The 6,252-nt window shown below is 61.9% G+C and overlaps 2 pseudogenes; both read left to right on the top strand.

The window, feature by feature from the left end:
• The first annotated feature begins 1,428 nt into the window (after window positions 1-1,428).
• LOC140646803 (feather keratin 1-like) lies at window positions 1,429-1,730 on the top strand (annotated as a pseudogene).
• Window positions 1,731-5,524: 3,794 nt separating this feature from the next.
• On the top strand, window positions 5,525-5,826 carry LOC140646804 (feather keratin 1-like; annotated as a pseudogene).
• The last annotated feature ends 426 nt before the right edge of the window (window positions 5,827-6,252 follow it).

A 6,252-nucleotide genomic window follows, 5' to 3' on the forward strand; every position in this document is an offset into this window, starting at 1 on the left:
ACAAACAGCCTGAAAAACACTCACCTTGGCTCAATTGGGCCAGGCCTTGCCATTCATCAACCCTTCCGCATGCATCCACCACCACCAGGGCCTCGGCTCTGCAGCCCCGTGCACCATGCTCGCCTCCAATGCCCTCTGCAACATCCAAGTCCTCTTTCTGCCCCTCCAACACTGTGCAGAGAAGTGGCCTCAGCCCTCGGCACTCACCCCAAGTAAAGAGCCCAAAGGCCCTTGCTCAACAGCCTCTCCTGCCTGCCGCTCACACTCCCACTGCCCCTCTGCCTCTCGCCACACTCCTGGGCTCTCCACAAACTCACCTGCCCTTGCGAGGTGATCCACATCAAGCACCGTGTCTGCGCCACAGCCCAGGCTGCAAATCTGCCGGCCCCAGCTAAGGGCAGCGCTACCCAGGGGCCAACACAAGCCCCTGGGGAGCGGGGCAGGGCTCCCCACATCACAAGGCTTGCCAGCTCTCAACCAGGGCTGCCAGGACCACGGCCTGCTCTCCCAAGCACCCCTCCTCTGCCTGCTTGCACTGCCACCCCCAGGGACGGCACCAGGGGGGAACAAGCCCAAACGGGCAGCCTCCTTTCTCCCACCTACAACCTCACAAGCCACAGAGGCACCAAGACACCCACAGAGCACACTCAACGGGAAAGGCCAGGCCTAAAGACAGGCTTAGCGAGCTGGCAGCACGGCAAGGACGGACCCAACGCCATGGAAGGGGCAGCACCTCACACCTGGCACACCTCCAAAGCCCAGACCCACCTTCCAGGCCTGCGAGGAAACGGGGCCCCTCTTCACAACAAAACCCCAAACCACGCTACACGAGCGCCACGGGATGACCTCACCTGACGACACCCCACCTCTCCTACGCGTTGGTGGCGTCTTCTGCCCGCCCTGACACGCGCCCAAACACCAAGCCTTTGGCCTCTAATACTCGCACTTAAAAGCTGCCGCCCGGCGCAATTGGACACGTCCTCAAGAGGAGGACGTGAAATTGCAGAATTGCGGGAAGGAAAACACACCCCACCTCACTGCTTGCCAGCCTCTGGCATGCAACAGCTGCTTGCTGCACGATGCTCTCATGCGCAAAGGCTGTCCTGCCCCTCGGGGACCAGCATAAAAGCCGGCCCAGCGCCTCTCTCCCTCACACACTTCTCCTCACGCCTTCTCCTCCGCCGTCAACAAGGTGAGTCTCAACACCCTTCCCCTCCTTCTCCTGCCCCCACACCTGGCCCGTCTCTTCCAGCACGCTCTGGCTCCCAGCCTCAGCAGCCCTCACGCCTCCCCACCGCCACGCTCCCCACACACCCACACCAGGCCTCCCCTGGCCTCCCTCGCTCTCCTGCAACACCGCTCCTCGCACCCCCACGCCCCTCCGCTTCCTCAACACCCTCTCTTCCAGGGCCCCTCCGCACCACACACATGGCCTGCTACGACCTCTGCCGCCCCTGCGGACCCACCCCGCTGGCTAACAGCTGCAACGAGCCCTGTGTCACGCAGTGCCAGGACTCCCGCGTTGTCATCCAGCCTCCCGCCGTGCTGGTCACCCTGCCAGGACCCATCCTCAGCTCCTTCCCCAGAGCACCGCCGTCGGATCCTCCTCATCCGCTGCTGTGGGCAACGTCCTCAGCTCCCAGGGAGTGCCCGTCTCCTCCGGCGGCTTCGGCTACGGCTTCGGAGGCCTGGGCTGCTTCGGCGGCAGAAGAGGCTGCTACCCCTGCTAAGGGCGCTCGCCACCACCCCTGACACCAACCCCACACAGCCTGGAAGCCGCCTCATGCATTGAGGAGACGCACCTCCCGGCCATTGCTGGCACATGGGCCCCACTGTCCACGGCTCCTCCTCCCAAGGCACAAAGCCAGCAGGGAAGGGGCCAGCCCGGCCTGCCTGGAAACATGGCCCATGTACCTCCTTCTTTGCATCCCCCCTTCTGCTATGTCCAGTACTCTCCGCTGCAACCGCCTTCTCACAAGCCAAAGACCACCGGGGACCTCCAGAGTGCCGCTCCCACTGCGGAGCAGGAAGAGCTTGGTGCTCTGGCAAGATCTGTCTCACACAAGAGAGAGATGTGGGCTGACGGTCGCCCTACTTGCCCCTCACACCGCCTCCCTTCCACTTGGCGCTCCTGCCTTTTCACTCTTTTCCCTCAATAAAGTTCTCCTGCATCCCAGCCCATGACGCCTCCACTTCCTTTCTTCTCCCAAGGCTCTTCCAGCCTCACCCAGCACAAAGACAGGGCTCAAGAGCCCGTTGCGGTAGGTGGAAAGGGCTACAAGGCCTCTCTTGGGAACTACGTCCCCAGCAACACCACCACCACCACCACCACCACCACAGAGCAGCACACGGGGGCTTCGAGCCCCTCACACAAGCCCTTCACTTGCCCAAACAAAGGCTTGGACACGCTAATGCACTTCGACCCTTGCCTCTGACCCAAGCTCCCCGTGGCAGCACGCACTTGAACCAACTCTCTTCCCAGCACGACTCTCTGGCCATCACAGCAAGCAGAATCACAGCAAACAGGAACCTCTGGAGACCAACCAACCTGCTCAAGCAGGGTCAGCTCCAGCAGGCTGTCCACGACCATGTCCAGTCAGGTTTTCAGTAGCTCCAAGGATGGAGGCTCCAACACCTCTCTGCCCAACCGGTTCCACTGTTTGACCACCCTCACACTGAACAAAGGTTGTCTTCTCTTCCAAGGAAATGGCACGTCTTTGCAGCTTTCTCCATTCACCCTTGCCCTGCCCGTGGGCACCCATGAGAAGAGTCTGGCTCCCCCGTCCTCATTCCCTCCCGTCCGTGATATACACACAGTGATGACATCTCCCCTGCGTGGCCTTGCCTCCTGGCTCAAAAACCTCACAGCTCTCTCAGCTTCTCCTCATACGAAGGATGCTCCAGTTCCTTCAGAGTCCAGGGGGCCCTGCGCTCGACTCGCTCCACTAAGGCCATGTCCTTCTTCCACTGGGGAGCCCTCCACTGGACACAGGACTCCACACGGGGCCTCACCAGCGCTGAACAGAGCGCAAGAGCACCTGCGCCGACCTGCTGGCAACGCGCTGCCCAATGCCGCCCTGGAGACTCTTGGTCTCCTTTGACCCAAGGCTGCATTGCTGCCTCATAGTCAGCTTTTGCACCGCCAGCACCACAAAGTCGTGCTCAGCAAAGCTGCTTTCCAGCCTCTTGGCCCCCACCACGTCCGGCTGCCCACCACTATTCCTCCCCAGGCCCAGGACTTGGCCTTTCCCTCTCTTCAACTCCAGCACATTCCTCTCCGCCCCATCTCCAGCCTCTCCGCATCCCTCTCAATGGTGCCACATCCAGCCGCTGCCTCAGCCACTCCGCCACATTTTGCACCATCTGACAACTTGCTGAGGGGCACTCCGTCCCGCTGCCCACGTCATTGTGGAGGATGTTGAACAGTGGTGGCCCCACGGACCCGAGGCCAGCGCTACACCGCTTGAGACTTGCCTCCATCTCGACTCTGGGACACTGATCACAAGCCTCTGGGCCCAGCCCTTCAGCCACTTTGCACTCCACCTCACTGTCCACTTACGCACCCCGTACTTTCTCGCCTTGTCTAGGAGCACGCAAGGGGAGAAAGCGTCAAAGGCTTTACTAAAAGGTCGAGGTAAACACCAGCCACGGCTCTCTCCTCGTCCACAAAGCTAGTCACTTCAACGGAGGAGACACGGAGGTCGGTCAAGCGTGATTTCCCCTTTGTAAATTCACGCCGACCGCTCCCCATCACCTTCATGTCCTTCCTGGGCTCGGCCGTGCTTTCCTGGACAATTTCCTCCATCACCTTTCTCGGCAATGAGCTCAGGCTACGCAAGCTCTAGTTTCCCACATGGTCCTTCCTGATCTTCTTCAAGGTAGAAGGGCTAGGAGCTCTCTTCCAGCCATCAGGAACCGCTCCCAGGCACCATGACCTTCACAAGACAATGGAGAGTAGCCTCCCAAGGACATCAGCCACCTCCCTCTGCGCTCACGGCTACGACCCCTCAGGCCCTACGCACTCGCTGACCTCCGCACGCGCAGCACTCCTTCCTACCTCCCTTCATCTTCCTCAGCAACAAGCACTGCTCGCCTGACAAACAGCCTGAAAAACACTCACCTTGGCTCAATTGGGCCAGGCCTTGCCATTCATCAACCCTTCCGCATGCATCCACCACCACCAGGGCCTCGGCTCTGCAGCCCCGTGCACCATGCTCGCCTCCAATGCCCTCTGCAACATCCAAGTCCTCTTTCTGCCCCTCCAACACTGTGCAGAGAAGTGGCCTCAGCCCTCGGCACTCACCCCAAGTAAAGAGCCCAAAGGCCCTTGCTCAACAGCCTCTCCTGCCTGCCGCTCACACTCCCACTCCCCTCTGCCTCTCGCCACACTCCTGGGCTCTCCACAAACTCACCTGCCCTTGCGAGGTGATCCACATCAAGCACCGTGTCTGCGCCACAGCCCAGGCTGCAAATCTGCCGGCCCCAGCTAAGGGCAGCGCTACCCAGGGGCCAACACAAGCCCCTGGGGAGCGGGGCAGGGCTCCCCACATCACAAGGCTTGCCAGCTCTCAACCAGGGCTGCCAGGACCACGGCCTGCTCTCCCAAGCACCCCTCCTCTGCCTGCTTGCACTGCCACCCCCAGGGACGGCACCAGGGGGGAACAAGCCCAAACGGGCAGCCTCCTTTCTCCCACCTACAACCTCACAAGCCACAGAGGCACCAAGACACCCACAGAGCACACTCAACGGGAAAGGCCAGGCCTAAAGACAGGCTTAGCGAGCTGGCAGCACGGCAAGGACGGACCCAACGCCATGGAAGGGGCAGCACCTCACACCTGGCACACCTCCAAAGCCCAGACCCACCTTCCAGGCCTGCGAGGAAACGGGGCCCCCTCTTCACAACAAAACCCCAAACCACGCTACACGAGCGCCACGGGATGACCTCACCTGACGACACCCCACCTCTCCTACGCGTTGGTGGCGTCTTCTGCCCGCCCTGACACGCGCCCAAACACCAAGCCTTTGGCCTCTAATACTCGCACTTAAAAGCTGCCGCCAGGGCCAAGTGGACACGTCCTCAAGAGGAGGACGTGAAATTGCAGAATTGCGGGAAGGAAAACACACCCCACCTCACTGCTTGCCAGCCTCTGGCATGCAACAGCTGCTTGCTGCACGATGCTCTCATGCGCAAAGGCTGTCCTGCCCCTCGGGGACCAGCATAAAAGCCGGCCCAGCGCCTCTCTCCCTCACACACTTCTCCTCACGCCTTCTCCTCCGCCGTCAACAAGGTGAGTCTCAACACCCTTCCCCTCCTTCTCCTGCCCCCACACCTGGCCCGTCTCTTCCAGCACGCTCTGGCTCCCAGCCTCAGCAGCCCTCACGCCTCCCCACCGCCACGCTCCCCACACACCCACACCAGGCCTCCCCTGGCCTCCCTCGCTCTCCTGCAACACCGCCCCTCGCACCCCCACGCCCCTCCGCTTCCTCAACACCCTCTCTTCCAGGGCCCCTCCGCACCACACACATGGCCTGCTACGACCTCTGCCGCCCCTGCGGACCCACCCCGCTGGCTAACAGCTGCAACGAGCCCTGTGTCACGCAGTGCCAGGACTCCCGCGTTGTCATCCAGCCTCCCGCCGTGCTGGTCACCCTGCCAGGACCCATCCTCAGCTCCTTCCCCAGAGCACCGCCGTCGGATCCTCCTCATCCGCTGCTGTGGGCAACGTCCTCAGCTCCCAGGGAGTGCCCGTCTCCTCCGGCGGCTTCGGCTACGGCTTCGGAGGCCTGGGCTGCTTCGGCGGCAGAAGAGGCTGCTACCCCTGCTAAGGGCGCTCGCCACCACCCCTGACACCAACCCCACACAGCCTGGAAGCCGCCTCATGCATTGAGGAGACGCACCTCCCGGCCATTGCTGGCACATGGGCCCCACTGTCCACGGCTCCTCCTCCCAAGGCACAAAGCCAGCAGGGAAGGGGCCAGCCCGGCCTGCCTGGAAACATGGCCCATGTACCTCCTTCTTTGCATCCCCCCTTCTGCTATGTCCAGTACTCTCCGCTGCAACCGCCTTCTCACAAGCCAAAGACCACCGGGGACCTCCAGAGTGCCGCTCCCACTGCGGAGCAGGAAGAGCTTGGTGCTCTGGCAAGATCTGTCTCACACAAGAGAGAGATGTGGGCTGACGGTCGCCCTACTTGCCCCTCACACCGCCTCCCTTCCACTTGGCGCTCCTGCCTTTTCACTCTTTTCCCTCAA

Source organism: Ciconia boyciana, chromosome 2, assembly GCF_034638445.1.
Source record: "Ciconia boyciana chromosome 2, ASM3463844v1, whole genome shotgun sequence".
NCBI classification, from domain to species: Eukaryota; Metazoa; Chordata; class Aves; order Ciconiiformes; family Ciconiidae; genus Ciconia; species Ciconia boyciana.